The following is a 21,328-nucleotide window of genomic DNA, read 5'->3' on the forward strand; positions in this document are numbered from 1 at the left end:
CAATCGAATCTGCCATCACAACTGAGTCATCCTCATACGCAAGACTGCTTATTTTGTGTTCACATATCCTAATCTCGCCCAGCCAGTCTATTGTTTTCAACATATGATTCATAAATAACACGAACAACAGTGGAGACAGGTTGCAGCCTTGTCTTACCCCTGAAACTACTCTGAACCATGAACTCAATTTACCGTCAACTCTAACCGCTGCCTGACTATCCATGTAAAGACCTTTAATTGCTTGCAAAAGTTTGCCTCCTATTCCATAATCTCGTAGAACAGACAATAACTTCCTCCTAGGAACCCGGTCATATGCATTTTCTAGATCTATAAAGCATAGATACAATTCCCTGTTCCACTCATAACACTTCTCCATTATTTACCGTAAGCTAAAGATCTGGTCCTGACAACCTCTAAGAGGCCTAAACCCACACTGATTTTCATACAATTGGTCCTCAACTAATACTCGAACTTTCCTTCAACAATACCTGAGAAGATTTTACCCACAACGCTGACTAAAGAGATACCTCTGTAGTTGTTACAATCTTTTCTGTTTCCATGTTTAAAGATTGACTGTGATTACTGCTTTTGTCCAGTCTGATGGAATCTGTCCCGACTCCCAGGCCATTTCAATTATCCTGTGTAGCCATTTAAGACCTGACATTCCACTGCATTTGATGAGTTCCTGCTTAATTTCATCCACCCCAGCTACTTTATTGCACTGCAATATATTGACCATTTTCTCCACTTTCTCAAATGTGATCCTATTTCCATCATCATTCCTATCCCATTGTACCCCGAAATCTGAAACATTACTGATCGTATTTTCACCTACATTGAGCAACTCTTCAAAATATTCCCTCCATCTGCCCAAGGCATCCACAGGATTCACAAGCAGTTTTCCTGACCTGTCCAAAATACTTGTCATTTCCTTCTTACCTCCCTTTCGAAGACTGCTAATTACACTCCAGAATGGTTTTCCAGCAGCTTGACCCATAGTCTCCAACCTGTTTCCAAAGTCTTCCCAAAGTCTTCTCGCTTGTACTCTCAACTATTTCTTTCCTCGCTGATTTGCTGACGATCTCTTCATTATCTTACTGGTTCACTTAATCCTCTGTAACACGGTATTTCAAATGCTTGGAAGTTCTTCCTTTCCGGGTTTTCCAGGGTCCGTAATTCACTTCAGTACAGACGCACATTATGAGGTACTTCTTTGTCATATTAAGACCTACGTTTGATAATAGTGTGGTTTTTGTTGTTATTGTTGTGGTCTTCAGTCCTGAGACTGGTTTGATGCAGCTCTTCATGCTACCCTATCCTGTGCAAGCTTCTTCATCTCCCAGTACCTACTGTAACCTACATCCTTCCTAATTTGCTTAGTGTATTCATCTCCTAGTCTCCGTCTACAATTTTTACCTTCCACGCTGCCCTACAATACTAAATTGGTGATCCATTGATCCTCAGAACATGTCCTACCAACCGATCCCTTCTTCTAGTTAAGTTGTGCCACAAATTTCCTCATTGGGTATGTGATCTACCCATCCAATATTCAGTATTCTTCTATAGCACCACATTTCGAAAGCTTCTATTCTCTTCTTGTCTAAAACTATTTATCGTCCACGTTTCACTTCCATACATGGCTACACTCCACACAAATACTTTCAGAAACGACTTCCTGACACTTAAATCTGTACTCGATGTTAACAAATTTGTCTTCTTCAGAAACGCTTTCTTTGCCATTGCCAGTCTATATTTTATATCCTCTCTACTTCGACCATCATCAGTTATTTTGCTCCCCAAATAGCAAAACTCCTTTACTGCTTTAAGTGTCTCATTTCATAATCTAATTCCCTCAGCATCACCCGACTTAATTCGACTACATTCCGTTATCCTCGTTTTGCTTTTGTTGATGTTCATCTTATATCCTCCTTTCAAGACACTGTCCATTCCGTTCAGCTGCTCTTCCAAGTCCTTTGATGTCTCTGTCAGAATTACAATGTCATCGGCAAACCTAAAAGTTTTTATTTCTTCTCCATGGATTTTAATTCCGAAATTTTCTTTTGCTTCCTTCACTGCTTGCTCAATGTACAGATTGAATAACAACTCTGTCTCACTCCCTTCCCAACCACTGCATCCCTTTCATGCCCCTCGACTCTTTATAACTGCCAGCTGGTTTCTGTACTAACTGTAAATAGTCTTTAGCTCCCTGTATTTTACCTCTGCCACCTTCAGAAATTGAAAGAGAGTATTCCAGTCAACACTGTCAAAAGCTTTCTGTAAGTCTACAAATTCTAGAAACGTAGTTTGCCTTTCCTTAATCTAGCTTCTAAGATAAGTCGTAGGGTCAGTATTGCCTCACGTGTTCCAACATTTCTACGGAATCCAAACTGATCTTCGCCGAGGTCGGCTTCTATCAGTTTTTCCATTCGTCTTCGTTGATAGCAGTATACTTCTGTTACCTGTGGCTGCGTTAGCGTACTTTGAATGACTTTCTCCGTTCGTCCGACATGAATTACATTTTCTTTGGCAGCAGATTTCGTTCACTATCTCTACGATGCGGCAGTCTGTCCCATTGAGATGTGCAGTCTTTGGCGCCCCTGAGCACTTTCAGGTGTCTTTAATTAAAATGAAAGCCTCGGTGTACTCAACCTGCGTGACGCAACTTCCATAACCTCTCTTTGCAATGGCAATTATCCAAGAGGAAGCCGCTCATACTGTGGAAATGCTGAAACATTTGGACAAAATTTCTGCTTGGTGCAATGAACGGCAGCTCCCATTAAATTCAGATAAAACCAAAATTAAAATGGTTCAAATGGCTCTAAGCACTATGGGACTTAACATATGAGGTCATCAGTCCCCTAGATTTAGAACTACTTAAACCTAACTAACCTAAGGACATCACACACATCCATGCCCGAGACAGGATTCGAACCTGCGACTGCAGCAGGATAAAACCAGATAATACCTATAATCAAGATTAAACATCCGACAATATCCGACTACAAGTATGGAGCACGTCGCATCGTGGAAGTGTTTAATGGTAACACTGGGTGTTTCACAGTCAATATCGGCTCTGTAGCACATATTACGTCAATTTAAAATTATTAATCATACACCGAATGAAAGAGCGACTCCAGCACTTTTTCTTGCACGTGTTCAACTTGAGCACAATTCGTCACATGGCGGACATCGAATCGATAGGCGAATTCTTCTCAAAACTTAATCAGTGTGTGTGGAGTAATTGTTGCAACAAGTGCTTCGATACTGTTTCTTACGTAGGGCGAATCACTTGGTAGCAGAGGCTTATTGCTAATGGCCTCTGCTTTGTGGTGTTAGTGACTAAGAAATTCTTCCTTGCAAATGCTACAAATGTGGTAATAAAATGAATTCGCACGTTATTTACAGGTACTCCAAACAATACAGTTCAACAGAAATCAATGTACTTGAACTATCTTCTTATTTAAACGAAAATTTAAAAGCAAATAACACACATTCTCGTGCTTTCATCGTTGAAACTCCTAGAGAATTCTGTGTCTTTGATAGGCGCACCGGTATACAGCGCCACCACATGGGCCTAGTATCCCAGTTCTTGGTGGCTGACGCGGTCGAGCTGTTCAGACACACTCTTAAGTGTTCTTATTTTCTGTACAACGGCCAGCGTCAAGAACAGGCGGACAATGTTAGCAGTAGGTAGGTCATACGCTTGAGCTATTGCAAATCTCTTCGTGGAGAATTTAGAGGATATTGCCTTAGACACGCCGCCATTAAAGCCTTGTTCTTTCCTTCCACGCGTTGACGAGCCGCTCGTCACTTGGCGCCACGTACGTGAGAAGCGTGACGAGCTCGTGGAACATCCAGTTCACCACGGAGAGAAAAAAGAAAATGCATTGCCCTCCCTCGGCGTCGTCCGCCAGAAACGAAATGGCTGCGGTGGCTACAGCGTCTACAGCAAATCAACCCACACCGATCCGTACTTGCACGCCATCAGCCATCACAGCCCGGCACAGAGGCACACTGTCTTACAACGATATGAGACGCTGATAACCTGCTCCACGGCCTGCCAAGGTCTCCAGCTATAACGTTCTCCAAATAACTCAAGTGATTTCAAGCAACAATAAAACCACCGACGAGGAGCAGGAAAAGAAACTTGGTTTCTTGCCTTTCTGTGGCTCAGTATCTGGCGAGATAAGCCTTCTGGTGAAAAGGCATAATATCAAATCGATCTTTAGGCCTCCGACAAAAATTGAGATTCGTTAAAGAAGCAGCACGTTTGTAAACATCTGGGGGTCTACGAGGTCCCTCGCTGGTGCGGAGTGACGGTACGCACTGCTGAACGAAGCAGGCAGGACAGGACATTGAGAGCTTTTGTCGCTTACGCTACCTCGAGATATCTGTTTTCGCTGAGCATGCTTTAGAAAACGGACGCCGGATAAAACTGGCGAAACATCCGCCATGGCTCACACTAACGGCTTCTCGGGTTGACGAATTAAAAATCACCGATAACTCCCTTCATAGAGACGTGGCCAGCGGCAGTCGTAGCACTTGACAATGGTCAAGCAGTGCTTGGTCGAAAGCTCGTGTAACTTAAATCACCTGACGCGGCTGGAGACCCGATAACTTTTTATTTACGTATTTTGTACTTTTTGTTGCTTTTAAATTAGTTTTTAGAAGAACTATTTTCTCAAACATCTCATCAGAAAGCTTATCTAACTTTGAAAGACTTTTCATTGTGAAACGCTAAAGAAGATACGCTCTACACACGCAAAGAGGATATCAGTGTGTCGTATCTCCTACAATCGTCTGTGTTTGGGGATAGCGATGTAAGACTTTCAAATAACGATCTTCTGCAGCAAAAACTGAAAAATAATCAACTCTGCTATAGTTTTTGGCTAATAACTTCGTTGTGATTTTGTGTTGGTTTCAGTTTGTTTAAATTTTGTTGTTCCGTCATAACATCATACGAAACTCGTGACTCGATTTCGACGGCATTTCTTTGACTACTATAATTACATCCGTAGTTTGTTGTAAGGCTCGCTTGGTCAAGGAGAGCGATAAGGGCGAACTATTTGTTTGTGTATTGTGGGTGACGCATTGCTGCAGTAACTGTAGTTGGTGTAGCCGAAAAAAAGACTTCGAATTGTCTCTTGAAACTTTCTCGACAAAAAAAATGTTTGTGTGCTGCAGTATTATGAAATCAAATCCAGTGTCTGAAAAAAAATCCCACATCTTAATCCTAAAAGACAACTTAGAGTTAATCATATGACTCTCGACATCCAGCAGCTGTAGGCAAACGTTTGAGTTCTTTAAACTGCGTCGACGTTAGTCACTAGGAGCCTCTGAATTCTCACTTCGTTCACTCATTTTGTATCACTGAAAAAACGAATGAATTGTGTAATTACACTCAAAGAAAAAATATCGCAACATCAAGAAGGAGTTATGCGAGATAAAGGAAAGCTGGTAGGCCTTTCTCTATACCTGAAAGATGAGGGTTTGCTCTGAGTAGCCGCTGTAACGGTCGTTAGCGTTAGTCACCTTTGAGATGGGCAAGTGGTGACGTGAATGTCTTTTATTATAGGCGACAAAGGCGTCGTTAACACACACTGAGTTTGAACGAGGCTACGAGAAGCTGGACGTTCCTTCTGCGATACTGCAGGAATGTACCCACTGTATACGAATGGGGCAGCGGCGATCAGGAGAACGTGCGGTCGCAAGAGCAGGGGGCTCCGGACGGCCACGTGCAACTACCGACAGGGAAGACGTACGGCTCTAACGCATCGTAATGCATCTGCAGCACTTGGCATCTCAGTGACGCAGCGAACTGTCACACATCACATACTTCAGCCAGCAGGGTGCGCACAGTGTCGACACGTTGCCCTGGCCCGACGACGTACGGGACATGGCCGGACCACAACTCCAGCGTCGTGATCGAACAGCAACAGGCCTGGAACTCCGTCCCACAAACTGACAACTCCATGTATACAGGTTCGCATGTTTGCATTCAATATTCTGGCGGTTACAACTGTTATTACTATATCAGCAGTGGCTTGCCTCGCACTTACATTAATCCCCTATGTCAATCACTTAATATGTTATCTAGATAAACGCATTCCCGAGATTTCATCGCACTGCATCGATTATCCTTTCCTGTTGCTACTTTGTTCCGTCAGTGTATAGCCAACAACTTTAAAAATCTTCGTACAATGCTGCAGATTAAGAGTTTGTGTTGACCGCATTCTCGTCTTTGGCTCCTTACGTGGATCTCTTCCGCATGTTAGCAGGGGGACGAAAGTGCAGAGTGCGTGCACTTTGGCCGCGTCGCTGGTGACGACATCTGCCTACGACACATTTCTATGTTGCGCTATAATGCAGGGCCCAACCTGAAGATTTGTCTCGAACGTGACCGTTTGTGTGCCTGTGTCACATCTCTCAGAGGGCAGCCTACAGTGAAACACGGTGCAACTCGAATTGGTACCTTCTTCACTTATGGATGCGAAAGGTGCGCTACGTCAATAAAAGCCACCGAGCCACCGAGGGAAATTTGTGTACGAACCATTAACAAGTCATTTGACAAATAAAAACAGCACTGAGCAAAGGCAACAGACACTACCTATAATCGTGTAAAAGAAGTAAACAAAGAAAATCCAGTGGCATGCTATGTTACTTGTTGCTTAAGTTACGAATAATAATTAACAAATAATTATTTGTATTCGAAGGGAGGAATAACCCCTTTACCCGTGAGTATTTTGTTAGCGAATACATTTGTAGATCTACTTATTCGGGTAATTATCCACACGTAATTTCATTCGTATAATACCCATCTCTGCATACGACTACGCCCCGCGCAGTGCAGTCAGTGTTATGAACTTTAACGAGTGCTGTTAATTCACTTGTCCGATTTACTCGCTAGTGTCTACACTATTAATAGACTGAAGGGGTTTTCCCCCCAATTGTAAACAAACTTCACAATTACAGTCAGTTGTCACGCTCCTCAGCATAAATCTGTTTCATTTCTTCTGTGGAAAACAACTCTCCATATCAGTGCGGCTTAGCTGCAGGCTGAATGTCAGCATTATCTCATCGGCTATTCACTCATGTTCATTCACAGCTAAAGAAATGGCCCTCAATAACATTCAGTATTCGTTTGTCGCTGAGGCAATACCTGCAAATGTCAAGTACACTGCATAAGCGTTGTACGTGGAAAACCGACAGCTAAAAGGGAATTCTAGTTTCAAGTGCGTTCCGAAGCTCGCCACGTCTTGACGAGGCAGCAGAGAGGGCGGGGGCGCGGCCCGCCCGCTGCCTCCCCCCCCCCCCCTCCCACCGCCCCCCTGCGGTGTTTCGGCAGCCTGTGCTTCCCCTCCCACCTACTGCAGACACCAGAAAGGTACGAGTGCGCGGCCTACGTCACAAGCATAACTTGCGACACCGAGACGCCATATTGTGTTCGTCGAGTTCAGTTGACGCCCATAACTTACACCCTACCAACATGTGTATGCCTTTTCTAACACCAGAATACTGAATTTCTCGAGAACGTATCATTACTGGTACGACTCGTTGTAATAAAATGACGGGATATGTCGTGGTGGTGGTTAAAGAATTTTCGTATTTAGTTATTTTTGTGTTACGAAAGAACGCTGTTCTAAGGCAGCGGCACATCGAGGATACATCAGAAACATGTTGTTTTTGATACGATTTGTTATAATTAAAGGTTTATAATAACGTAATGGAGGGTAAGGCCTTTAGAGGACCGTGGTACAAAATTTCAAGGTCGCTCATTAGAGAACTTCACTGTAGCGTAGTTGGTAGGGGCACCACATTACGAAACTGGAGGGTAGCAGATTCGCATCCCGCAATTTCCGGACTTTTATCCCCCCCGCGCCCCCCTGACTTAGGTTTTCCGTGATTTACCTAAATCGCTCCAAGCTAATGGCGGGACGGTTCCTTTGCAAGGACAGGGCCGACTTCCTTCCGCGTCCTTCCCTAATCGGATGAGACCGATGACCTCGCTATCTGATATCCCCCCCTAAACAACGCAACCCAACCCCCCCCCCCCTTTCGCATTTTCTTAAAGGTTGTAATTTAAATATGGCTTCACTATCAGTCAGGTGTAAGTTTGTTCTATTTTGTGAACTTTTATATGCTGACGTCCTTACTGTCTGGACACGTATCTTTCCTTTTTGTCTTATTACGTGTTAATGGGTACTGAACTTTTTGTTTATGTATACTACAGACAGAACAACACGAGCAGTACATGGACAAGGAGGAAATACACGTTTTAATACAGATAATGCAGGGAATTTTGCGCGCGTCCATTTTCCTATTACAGACTGTGTGGTTTGCGAGCGAAATAAAGCCGACAACTGCCGCTGGAACGCAGAATGACGTCAGCCAGCTCGTCCCGACACCACGTTGGCACCGCCCCGTGTCTCGTGACGTTGGATTTCCCGTCTATGTTCATGCCAACGTTAACTGCCTCCTCCCGTGTGACGACAGCTTAGCCTCCTGCGCTAAGCGAATCACGATTTGACTGCATTTAACTGAATTTTCTTCGGAGAACATACATCTGAAAAAAGATTATAAGCCATACCAGTGCAAGTTTGAAGTCTCTAACAGAAATGGACTTTCCGATTTGCAAATACAAACTATAAAGACAAAAGATAAACTAAAGTTTCTTCGTCAGCTAAACTGTTTATTTTAATCCATTTACTGCATAAACTGCTTCCCCTGTATTTCACATATTTATAATCGTAACGCTTGTCCCTTTGCCGGTGAATCGACTTCATCAGAGCGACAACAAACTGTCCGGAGATTTCAGACTCTTTCTAATTCTCCAATCTACGGGCTTCCCAATGCAAGCAAAAATATTCATTCATAACATAAGCTGAAGAACTTCCTTTTCAAGCTTGTTAATATGATTAATGTTACTTTTACCTTGATGTAAAGGTCTCTCATATTTAGAATTGATCACTACGGTTACACGGGGTAAATAAAATATACGTACCTACAAATTATTAACTAACCCTTTGCAGATGTTAAGAATCTAGCAATCGAACAAACCGACTCCTGAAGGGACAGCGCTCTTGTTGAGACATCGAAGATTAAAGAGTATAACTGGCAAGTCTCAGAACCCTTCAGAAAACATTGTTTTCTGTGACCTTATTCTCTTTTAAATTTACATAATCGATTTACCAACTTCTGTGTCCCACTTGATGTGCAAGATATATGAGGCACGAGAAATATCCTTGTATTTCAAGAAGAATGTAATAATTCCTATTATATAGGAAGCCAGTTTAATAAATCATGCTTCCAATATGCTGAATCAGATTATTTACAGAATCCAAAAGCCGGGAGAAGGCCGGGTCTGGAATGAATATTCTGAAGTTTGGAGAAATTTAGCAATACGTGATGCAATAAGAGAAAGGTTTTTACAAAAAAAATGGTTCAAATGGCTCTGAGCACTATGGGACTTAACATCTGTGGTCATCAGTCCCCTAGAACTTAGAACTACTTAAACCTAACTAACCTAAGGACATCACACACAGCCATGCCCGAGGCTGGATTCGAACCTGCGACCGTAGCGGCCACGCGCTCCCAGACTGAAGCGCCTAGAACCGCACGGCCACACAAGGTTTTTACAGTGTTGCGGGGAATACACTCCGAAATTTTGAAGGTAGCGGGGATAAAATACAGGGAACAAAATATTAGTTACTATTTGAACAGAATCCAGAATCGAGTTGAGGGGAAGAACATGAAAGGGAAGTAGTGGCTGAGACGGAAACATCAAACCTGACCACTGTCCCGAGAACAAGAGATACAGAAACTTCTAACCAGACCACAGTCCCAAGAACAAGAGATATTACCAGTAAAACAATAAAATTTTCACTCTCCATCGGAGAGTCCGCTGATATGCAACCACTGACAGATTAAAACTGTGTGCCGGATCGAGGCTGGAACTCGGGACTCGTGCCTTTGGCGAGCAAGTGCTGTGCAGTACATCCCGCAAGTTCCGCGGAAGAAATTCTGTGAAGTTTGGAAGGTAGGAGATGAGGCAGTGTGGACGGGTTGTGAGGCGTGTTTGGATAGTTGAGCTCTTGCTCACAAGAGGCAAACGTCCAGAGTTCGAGTCTCGGTCTGGCACAGTTTTAATCTGCCAGGAAGTTTCAGTACTGGTACTTTCCTTCTTTATTCAAATCTCTTTCGTTTCTACGGAAAACAATTACATATTTTACTTTGCCGTAGCGTTAATCACGATGAGCAAATAATAAATAGGAAAAATTTACATTAAGATTACGCTGTATTAAGAAGTTGCGAAGACAGCTTCATATACACTAATGTTAAGGTTTTCGAGAAATTACCACTGGTACCGAGAGGTTAGATCCCTGCAATTAAAGAAGTCTATAATTAATAAACGTATGTGTAAGGTGAAATATTCGGTATTAGTATCCACAAAGTTCAAAGATTTATTTGTAACTTTGGTGAACTGGGTCCACAGCCATCACGTAATTATTTTATATGGTTGTTATTTACTGAAATTATAATTTCGAGTATAACACATTGTTCGAAAACAGATTAATTAATTATTAAGTCAAATCGCGAAGTCACGTTAACACGATCAACATATTCTCACACCTCTCTCGTGGAAAACGCAATTGTCGAGGACTTTGTTCGAATTTCTTTCGTTTTCATTCCTAATCGACAACAAGCGTATCGAGGTATATAATGTCGAGATGCGGTTTTCCAAAGTGTATTTTGTAGTAACATGTCTCGTACGCTGAAAAACTTGATATGTTTTAATCTCTTGGAAGTGGAAACAAAAGAAATTTGAACAAAGTTCTCGACAAGTGGATTGTTGCGCGAGAGACCTGTAAAAGTATGTTGATCGTGCTGGGATAAAATGAGGATCTGGTTTCATAAATAATCCGTTCTCGACAACGTGTGCTACATGAAAATGAAAAATTATAAATAAGAAATCAAATAATATTCGACTGGTATAAGCGGAAGCAACCGTGTTTACCAGTTATTTGTTAAGTGCGTCTTGCTCCAGTTCTGTAGTGTGTATTCTTGAATTCCATCGACGGGAGGTGATTACCGACTGAGAAGATGCTCGGAGTTTCGACATCGGCCGCTGCAATACCTGAACGTCGTTTTCGGACAAACCGTGCCCCAGGAGTTACTTCTAGCCACCTCAGCCGCTCCGCCATTTGAAACGTGACCAAGTGTAACTTTAACATGTTTTGTCTAACGACTAACAAATGCATTCTATGTTTTTCTTCCAAGATTGAAAAGAGAAGTGCAGGCACGGCTGTGAGATTTCGATACCCACGTTTCAGCACTGCCACCTTCATCTAATGGCTGCATCGTATCTGACTCTGGTCGAATTTTGCTTCAACTGTGTCGATTTATTTATTTATTTTTGAAGTGAAACAGGGAACTGAACCGAGTTGAAACCCGCCTCCGTGCTTGTAGCGGAAGCCGCTGGTTCTGGTCGCTCTCGGAGGTTGCCAGGCTCTTACCACCGCACACGTGCTGGCGGATATTGTCGCTTGTCAAACGACGGAGGAAATGAGGCAGCGACTCGGGCGCCGGCTTTAGGAGCGGGGAAAAAAATGACGTATCGCCTAGAAATCAGAGTGACTGACAAGTCGCAGTTCCCACAAAAACAATTTGCAGCGTGCGGCTCCGGTTTCAGTGACAACTGGAAGACACAGGAAGCAAGTAGCAACTAAGAGAAATTTTGCATTTGGTTTTGACGCGACAGCAGCGTTGATGCACATATTATGTGCAGTAGTAGTGGTCGTAGTAGCAGTAGTAGTTGTGCTCCATCGGAAGACTGGTTGGATGCAGCCCTCCGTGCTATTGTGACGCTGGGTGAGCCGGCAGCCAGGCTGGTGCTAGGTGTGCGGGCCTGGCCGCCCCTTGCCAGGGAAGCGCCGCCGGCTGCTTCCTGTCTCGAGTGATCGTGGTGAGAGCGCAGCGTAAAACTGCCTCACCACGCGCCGCACCTGGCTGCCTTGCTCCTTATTTAAACTCAACTGGATGTCACCTGCCTGTTGTTCTTGTTGTCGTCTTCAGTCCAGACACTGGTTTGATGCAGCTCCCCATGCTAGTCTATCCTGTGCAAGCTTCTTCATCTCCCAGTACCTACTGCAGCCTACATCCTTCTGAATCTGTTTAGTGTATTCATCTATTGGTCTCCCTCTACGATTTTTACCCTCCACGCTGCCCTCCAATACTAAATTGGTAGTAAATGAGTTATGCTATTTGGGGAGTAAAATAACTGAGGATGGTCGGAGTAGAGAGGATATAAAATGTAGACTGGCAATGGCAAGGAAAGCGTTTCTGGAGAAGAGAAATTTGTTAACATCGAGTATAGATTTAAGTGTCAGGAAGTCGTTTCTGAAAGTATTTGTATGGAAGTGAAACGTAAACGGTAAATAGTTTAGACAAAAAGAGAATAGAAGCTTTCGAAATGTGGTGCTACAGAAGGATTCTGAAGATTAGATGGGTAGTCACATAACTAATGAGGAGGTATTGAAGAGAACTGGGGAGAAGAGAAGTTTGTGACACAACTTGACTAGAAGAAGGGACCGGTTGGTAGGACACGTTCTGAGACCTCCTTGTTAATCTGTAGAATTAATGGCGGCTCCTAACTGGCCTCTTTACTGTGCGGCTGTCCTACGAATGAATAAAAGTTTCTAGCAGTTATACAAGGGTCAGGCCAAGCAACACGAGTCAGGCTGACTTTTGCCGTTAAAGATTCTTCGATAAGCTACCGTTCGTGCGGATTTAAATCTGTGTCACGCACGGTGAAGCTCTGGTTGTTTTAGCCTGTAGTGTTGTTTTTTGAATGGTGAGAGTAAATATGAACGATTTAATATAACGTTTGCCATCCGGGCGCTGGGTTGGACACACGCAGGTGGTTTCGAGTCCCTGTGGCCGTACCGGCCAGCCCGCTCTTCGGCCTGCCCGGCCAGCTGGTAGCTGGCCCGCCAACGCTCGTATCCGCTGCCGGCCTAGTCTGCTGTACATGTGGCTCCTTGGATTTCTGCTGCCAGTGGTACACTGGAGACCAGAGTGATTGGGCTGCCTTACTGGCGAGGCCACGGCCTACATTTGTATATTTCGTCATGTTTTACTGATTTTTTTAAAATTCGATAGTAGTAATTTAAGTCTCAAGGGACAAATTAATATGTCTTAACTATATAATCATCTTGTGGTTGAAGCTCTTTTTTCCGTGTTCGCTTTAACAATACGTATGTTTTTCAATAGAGTCTGCCTTTAGCAAAACACAATTTTGTTTTTTAATACACAGAACACAGAAGAGCACTAAAAAGTAACAGTTGTCATTCCACATTTGCTGAACACCTCGTGGACAAGAAACACAACCCAACAAATATCAAAACTGATCTGAAAATTCTCAAATGCAGCAACAGCCCCCCACAAAAACTAATAACTGAACGAAATGATCAGATACGAAAAGCCATAGTCGAAGAGGAACAAGTGATAAATGAATACACAGCTCTCTGCAATGGAATTCTGTTCGCTGCCCTCAAAGAATTATTAGACAAGACCAACCCGCCCTCCCTCCCCCCCCCCCCCCCCATAACCGCCGTCATCACAGCACCCCAACCCACACACACACACACACACACACACACACACACACAAATCCTAAAACCTATTGTCACTCTCTCTCTCTCTCTCGTTCTCCCTCTTCACACACATACACACACACACACACACACTAAATAAATAAATAAATAAATTCACAGACACCTCTGAAAGATTCGGAACAACCGCCAGGGAGAACACCACTGCCCGCCATGTTTGTTTTTACAGCTGGTAAACAGTGACAGTGACAACTCAATACACTGTATAGTGTTTGACAGTGATGGAGATGAGGAAAAAGGAAACGTATGTGAAACATTATGTAAATAGACACACAACACACACACACACACACACACACACACACACACACAGAGAGAGAGAGAGAGAGAGAGAGAGAGAGAGAGAGAGAGAGAGAGAATTAATTAATTTCAGGCACAGAAATAACAATTTCAAATCTTAATTTTGGCTTAAACAATTTATCTACTTTAAGGTGTAAGTGGTTACAGATGACAAACTGTGGAAGAAAATAGTCACTGTAGAAACACAACACATCAGAAAAACCACACCATGTGGTAAAAAGGTACGACTCCATAATTTATGGATTTTTTTCAAATATCTGTAGTTACGATTTAAAAACTAATAGTTACATGTATACAAACAGTAAAGAACATTGAAACTTCCTGGCAGATTAAAACTGTGTGCCCGACCGAGACTCGAACTCGGGACCTTTGCCTTTCGCGGGCAAGTGCTCTACCAACTGAGCTACCGAAGCACGACTCACGCCCGGTACTCACAGCTTTACTTCTGCCAGTACCTCGTCTCCTACCTTCCAAACTTTACAGAAGCTCTCCTGCGAACCTTGCAGAACTAGCACTCCTGAAAGAAAGGATATTGCGGAGACATGGCTTAGCCACAGCCTGGGGGATGTTTCCAGAATGAGATTTTCACTCTGCAGCGGAGTGTGCGCTGATATGAAACTTCCTGGCAGATTAAAACTGTGTGCCCGACCGAGACTCGAACTCGGGACCTTTGCCTTTCGCGGGCAAGTGCTCTACCAACTGAGCTACCGAAGCACGACTCACGCCCGGTACTCACAGCTTTACTTCTGCCAGTACCTCGTCTCCTACCTTCCAAACTTTACAGAAGCTCTCCTGCGAACCTTGCAGAACTAGCACTCCTGAAAGAAAGGATATTGCGGAGACATGGCTTAGCCACAGCCTGGGGGATGTTTCCAGAATGAGATTTTCACTCTGCAGCGGAGTGTCTCCGCAGTATCCTTTCTTTCAGGAGTGCTAGTTCCGCAAGGTTCGCAGGAGAGCTTCTGTAAAGTTTGGAAGGTAGGAGACGAGATACTGGCAGAAGTAAGGCTGTGAGGACCGGTCGTGAGTCGTGCTTCGGTAGCTCAGATGGTAGAGCACTTGCCAGCGAAAGCAAAGGTCCCGAGTTCGAGTCTCGGTCGGGCACACCGTTTTAATCTGCCAGGAAGTTTCATATCAGCGCACACTCCGCTGCAGAGTGAAAATCTCATTCTGGAGTAAAGAACATTCTTTATCGTTAACAGATGAGAAATAAAAGCCCACTGAAGATGCTGCAACCGCAGTGAAACACGTTTGGGTTAATAAACAAAATTGTGTTTTGCTAAACGCGGACCCTATCCAGAAACATACACAATGTCTTAATCACAGCCTAATTCAACCTCACATTGAATATTTCAATAATTTGCTTATTCATTGCCCTGGCCTGGAAACTTTTATAATCTAGTGTTTATATTCATTTAGACACAATAATAGTTTGCCTTCGGCATTGTCTGCTTGTAGTGTTAACGTTTGTTACTTCTATTATTTCTGTATTTCCACTTACCCTAAGTTCTGAAAGCGGCTACAGGGGTAGCGGAGGCTGTGTGGAAGGGACTGGGCGGTTTTTTAGGTTAGAGGGCCTCAGGGAACCACAGAAAGGGCGTCTGTCTAAAAGGGGGCAGGTAAAACACAGTAAGTTAGAAGTAGAAACGATCGGTATTGTAGTTCTAAATTGTCGTAGCTGTGTTGCGATCTAACAGTGTTCAGAAAGGATAGATTAAATACAATTGGTGGTGGAGTATTTATTGCTGTCACATGTAGATTGCCTTGTAGTGAAATTGAAGTACATAGTTCCTGCCAAATAGTATGGATAGAGACTATACTTGACAATCGAGCTAAACTATTAATAATTGGGTCCTTTTACCGACCCCCCCCTCCCCCCCACTCAGAAGATATAGTTGCTGAACAGTTCAAAGAAAAATTGAGTCCTATTTCAAATAGGTACCCCACTCATACAATTATAGTCGGTGGTGACTTCAATCTACCCTCGATACGCTGAAAACGTTACACGTTTAAAGCCGGCGGCAGGCATAAAACGTCATCCGAAATTGTACTGAATGATTTCTCAGAAAATTGTTTGAACAATTGTCAAATTGATTCCACAGTTTTAGATTTCCAGAAGGCTTTCGACACCGTTCCTCACAAGCGTCGGCGTGCCTACGGAGTATCGCCTCAGCTGTGCGACTGGACTCGTGATTTCCCGTCAGAAAGGTCACAGTTCGTAGTAATAGACGGAAAGTCATCGAGTAAAACAGAAGTAATATCCGGCGTTCCCCAAGGAAGTGTTATAGGCCCTCTATTGTTCCTGATCTACATTAACAACTTAGGAGACAATCTGAGTAGCCGTCTTAGATTATTTGCAGATGATGCTGTCATATACCGTCCTGTAAAGTCATCAGATGAACAAAACGAATTGCAAAATGATTTAGGTAAGATATCTGTATGGTGCGAAAAGTGGCAATTGACGCTGAATAAGGAAAAGTGCGAAGTTATTCACATGAGTACTAGAAGAAATCAGCTAAATTTCAATTACACGATAAGTCACACAAATCTGAAGGCTGTAAATTCAACTAAATACTTAGGTATTACAAATACCCTAAATTGGAACGATCACATAGGTAACGCTGTGAGTAGAGCATATCAAAGACTGCGATTCATTGGCAGAATACTTAGAAGCTGCAACAGGTGTACTAAAGAGACTGTTTACACCACGCTTGTCCGCCCTATTCTGGAGTATTGCTGTGCGGTGTGGGATCCCCATCAGATGGGACTGACGGATGACATGGAAAAAGTACAAAGGAGGTCAGCTCGTTTTGTATTATCGCGAAATAGGGGAGATAATGCCACAGACATGATACGTGAACTGGAGTGGCAATCATTAAAATAAAGGCGTTTTTCGTTGCGACAGGATCGTCTCATGAAATTCCAATCACCAGTTTTCTCCTCCGATTGCGAAAACATTCTATTGGCACCCACCTACATAGGGAGAAATGATCGATAATATAAAAGAAATCAGGGCTCGCACAGAGAAATTGAAGTGCTCGTTTATGCCGCGCGCCGTTCGAGAGTGGAACGGTAGGGAGACAGCTTGAAGGTGGTTCATCGAACCCTCTGCCAGGCACTTTATTGTGAATAGCAGAGTAATCACGTAGATGTAGATGTAACTGCCTTGCAGGAACAAAACTATTTTGAAATTGATCCTGTATGACTCGGTCATAGGGATGCGCAAATTAGGAACTACTTGGTCCCGCCGTTCAGGCGTACTTAATTATTTTATTGTTCTGTCATATAATTGTTTTAAAATTTTAGAGGACTTTTACGAACTTTAATTAATTGTAGAAGGAGAAGGTTCATTATCTGAATCCCTGCAGTTAGCTCTCTCTCTCTTATAGAGTCTGTCGGCTCATTTTTTTATTTGTAAGAGTTGTTTTAAGAAATTTGTTTTGACAACACTAAATACAGACGTTACGAGACCATCCCGTTTTCAGAAAATACAAACAGACAAGAAGACAACTAATAGCACTTCCGAGCTCTCCCAACAAATGCAGTGGTGTGGCGGAGTTACGAAAATGTCGCTCTCAGGGTATACGTTACTTTAAGCACTAAGTCATTATCAGTTTCGTAGTTTGTAAACTGCACGAAATCTGTAAATAAGTTGCGCATATTTTCCATTTTTGGACTGTGTGGTTTTGTAATTTAACAATAATTTGTTACAAGGGACGCTATGAACTTTTCGATAAATACTTTCCGCGCATTATAATACCGTTATATCTTTCTGCATTTCATAAGGCGAATGTTTTACTAAACTACTGCTTTTCAGTAAAGTGTCCGAACGTGAATAAAGAGTGTGTAACTACGAACGCTGCTGCCCCTGTATATTTTTGTGTTCCCCCTTTCACTTCACAGCCACTCGTGCTGCACCTCGCTCGGTAGCGGATCGACGGTAAGTCGGAGAAATCTCATTGTAACGTTGCGGAGGGACAAAAGTTCAGTGCGATTTTAAACCGTGACAAATCGCGGCCGAAAATCACACTTACCAAAAAATGGCATTCAGTAAAATGAGCGAACAGGGAAGTGTCCGTTTGTCCGGTTCCCCGCGAGCGGGTGCGGCCAGCTGCAGAGAGGCAGCCGGCAGCGGCAGAGATCAGGCAACGCCGCGGCGCGGCGCGGCGCGGCAAGCAGCGGCAGCGGCCTCGACCTGCGGCGACGCCAGCCAGCCAGCCAGCCAGCCCGCCCTCGCCGCTGCAACAGCTGCGCTCTGCTGCGTCGCCTGCACTGCGCGCGGCAACACTTCAGCCACAGTACGCCAGCCACCACAATCTGCGTCGCTTCCGAAAACGTCCGCCATCGCCGTGCAGTGCCACCACCGCATCGCCGCCTTTTCAAGGACCCGGGCGTCGGAATTAATCGAAAACTTGCTCGTCGGGTAGACGCACGACGTTCTCCTCGGGATAGAGAGTCGTCGGACCCGGCGCACTGTCAGAGGGCTGTTGCTCTCCGTGATGTACGACGACGATTTATCGGTTACCGTTTCCACTCCCTGCTCTTTCGCAAATAATTCGCATTCCTACGAGGGTTTCCGCCGAATAACAACTGCACAAGTAGGCGCATCTCAACGACACGTCAGCCTGTAGGCAACTGCAAAAAAGCTGAGCACTCCATGGGGCGTAAGAGCGTGCCATCCTTTCGGCACCTGATTCGTCGCGACACAGTGTAGACATATCGTCTCGAACAGTATAGAGTTAGAGATAGCCACTATAGGGTTGCAGACAGAGAAATTGTGAATTGCGCGCATTTGGCTGTCGAGAGCGCAACGAGTGAAACCTGCGACGACTACCGCAACAGAATCGTATCGAAAGACCTTTCATAAAACCCTGAGAAATTCTGGTCGTATGTAAAGGCTGCTGCTGACATCAAAGTCAGTTTCGGGTCACTAACGAATGCCGTACGAATACAAATCGTCAGTACCAAATCAAAAGCAGAAACGCGGAACTCAATTTGCAAACATTTGTTTTACAAACGAAAATTCACGCTCACTGCAACATTTCGATTCTCGCACAGCCGCAAAGACGAGTGACACAGATAAAAGTGTCGGTGGTGTTGAGAAACAGCTGCAATCAGTCATAACAGAGCTCTAGGGCCCGATGCATTTTCTATAGGATTCTGAATTTGTGGCTGTTATCCCCTCGTTTAACTACAGGGTGGTTTTTTCCAGCTTGCACAAACTCTAGGGACTGATCGATGAGAGGCTGCGGAACGAAAAAGCTCTAATGAACATTTATTGACTCATACTTTGTTACACAGACTGCGGCCTAATTTTACAGAAACCACGGTTTCCTCCCACAGGGTGGTACGGTTCCTAGCGCTCTCTGCTGCCACAGATATTGGTAATGTCGTGTCCGATTCAGTCCTCTTGCCGACTCACCTTGTACTGGACGTCATACAGTGTTGTACACAATGGTTCCGTATTCCAATCGAGAGCTTGCCGAGGTGGTGTTTAGTTACGGAAGGGCAAATGGCAACGGGCGGCGGGCAGCCAGGTTGTATCAGGAGACCTATCCCAACCCGCAACAACCACAGCATTCAATGTTTGCGACAGTGTTTCGGCGTTTGTCTAAAACAGGAAATCGTGAAACACGGACCAGAAACGTTCGGACACCAGACTTTGAGGAAAATGTGTTTAACACATTGGAAGGAGACCGCCGTGTCAGTGGCGGGCAGTTGGCCCGCCAGTGCAGGTAACATTCCCCACGACACTTGTTACTACCCTCATCACTTACAGGGCCTACTAGCGACAGACTCTGCACATCCGGAGCAGTCTTCTCACTGGTTTCGTCACAGTTTCGGGATTTGTGTCATCCATCCCATTCACAGATGAGGCCACCTTTACGCGGAGTGGTGCCTTCAACTTTCGTAACAGTCACCTGTGGGATAGTATGGAGAACACACACGTTGTATGCTGATACCGAATCATCAGCATCAGTGCAGCACGCCGGAATGTGTGAGCACGGATATTTGGCGACCGTGTTTTGCGACTAGTCTTCCTTTCACGCCGCAGCAATCGGCGTTTCTTGCGGGTGACTTAGCCTCCCCTGCTGTAAGAAGTGCCACTGACGATGTGGCAGCTACACGATAGTGCTCAAACCCACTTCAGCGTTAAAGTCCGGACGCATCTCAACTGTGTGTTCCCTGGTCGGTGGACGGAACGAGGCGGTCCAGTCGCACGGCCTGCTCCTTCACTAGACCTCAACCCGTCCGACTTCTGGTTACGGGCCCACCTCAAAAGTATCGTGTATGCAGAGTCCATTCGAGACGTGGAGACACTGGAGCAGCGTATTCGAGCAGCCTGGCCGATGTGACCGTGTGACACAGAACATACTTCGGCGTACACGTATGTTTTAAGGGACGTGGAAACCATTTTCAACACACACCATAAGTGTAGCTGCATGGTACATCGCGTATTAGACGGCAGTCTCTGTAACGGTGTATGTTTGAATAAATGGCCTCTAGCATGGAAACCGTACATTTCCGGACGTAAGTTCACTAGACCTGTTTTGTTCCGCATCCTCACATCCATCAGTGCCTAGAGTTTGTACACGATGACAAAAATCTCCATGTTTAATTTACCGTACAGTACTCCAATGGTTGGAAGAAAGCCCGTCACACCCGTATGCGAAACAAATAGAAGACCGCACAAATAGAAAATGCAGACATCTATAATAATCAACTACCGTACTGTGTAAATGATAGTTCAAATGGCTCTGAGCACTATGGGACTTAACTTCTGAGGTCATCAGTCCCCTAGAACTTAGAACTACTTAAACCTAACTAACCTAAGAACATCACACACATCCATGCCCGAAGCAGGATTCGAACCTGCGACCATACCGGTCGCGCGGTTCCGGACTATAGCGCGTAGAACCGCACGGCCACCCCTGCCAGCACTGTGTAAATGAAGTTGCAGAAGTACAGTCGGATCTACACAAGTTTTCCGAGTGGTGCAAAGGTTTGCAACGAGCTGTAAACGCTCAGAAACGTAACACTGTGCATTCCGCTAAATCGCAGTGCCTTATGACTACAATACCGATAACTCACGAATGGAGTCGGTCAACTCATACAAAAAGAGTATGACGGTGTTCCTCGAAACAATACATGGGACTGTTTAGAAGACCTAAACCTGCCAAAGTACCTAATCGATAAAGTGAAGATGCAATACCAAAAGTATTACAGCAGTGTCCAGATAGGCAACGATCAGAATGATTTGAAATAAGGAAGTGCCCTATCAGCACTCCTCTTTGTAATAGTAATGGACCAGATCATAAAATCTACCAAGAAAGTAAATACCGAACCGAATGCCCTGG

The 21,328-nt window shown here is 44.3% G+C and overlaps 1 protein-coding gene across 1 annotated transcript in view; it reads right to left on the reverse strand.

The window, feature by feature from the left end:
* LOC124777979 (caskin-2) overlaps window positions 1-21,328 on the reverse strand; it is a 1,020,751-nt gene that overhangs the window by 976,134 nt on the left and 23,289 nt on the right. The gene's annotated exons all lie outside the window — the stretch shown is intronic.

The sequence above is a fragment of the Schistocerca piceifrons genome, chromosome 2, assembly GCF_021461385.2.
Source record: "Schistocerca piceifrons isolate TAMUIC-IGC-003096 chromosome 2, iqSchPice1.1, whole genome shotgun sequence".
NCBI classification, from domain to species: Eukaryota; Metazoa; Arthropoda; class Insecta; order Orthoptera; family Acrididae; genus Schistocerca; species Schistocerca piceifrons.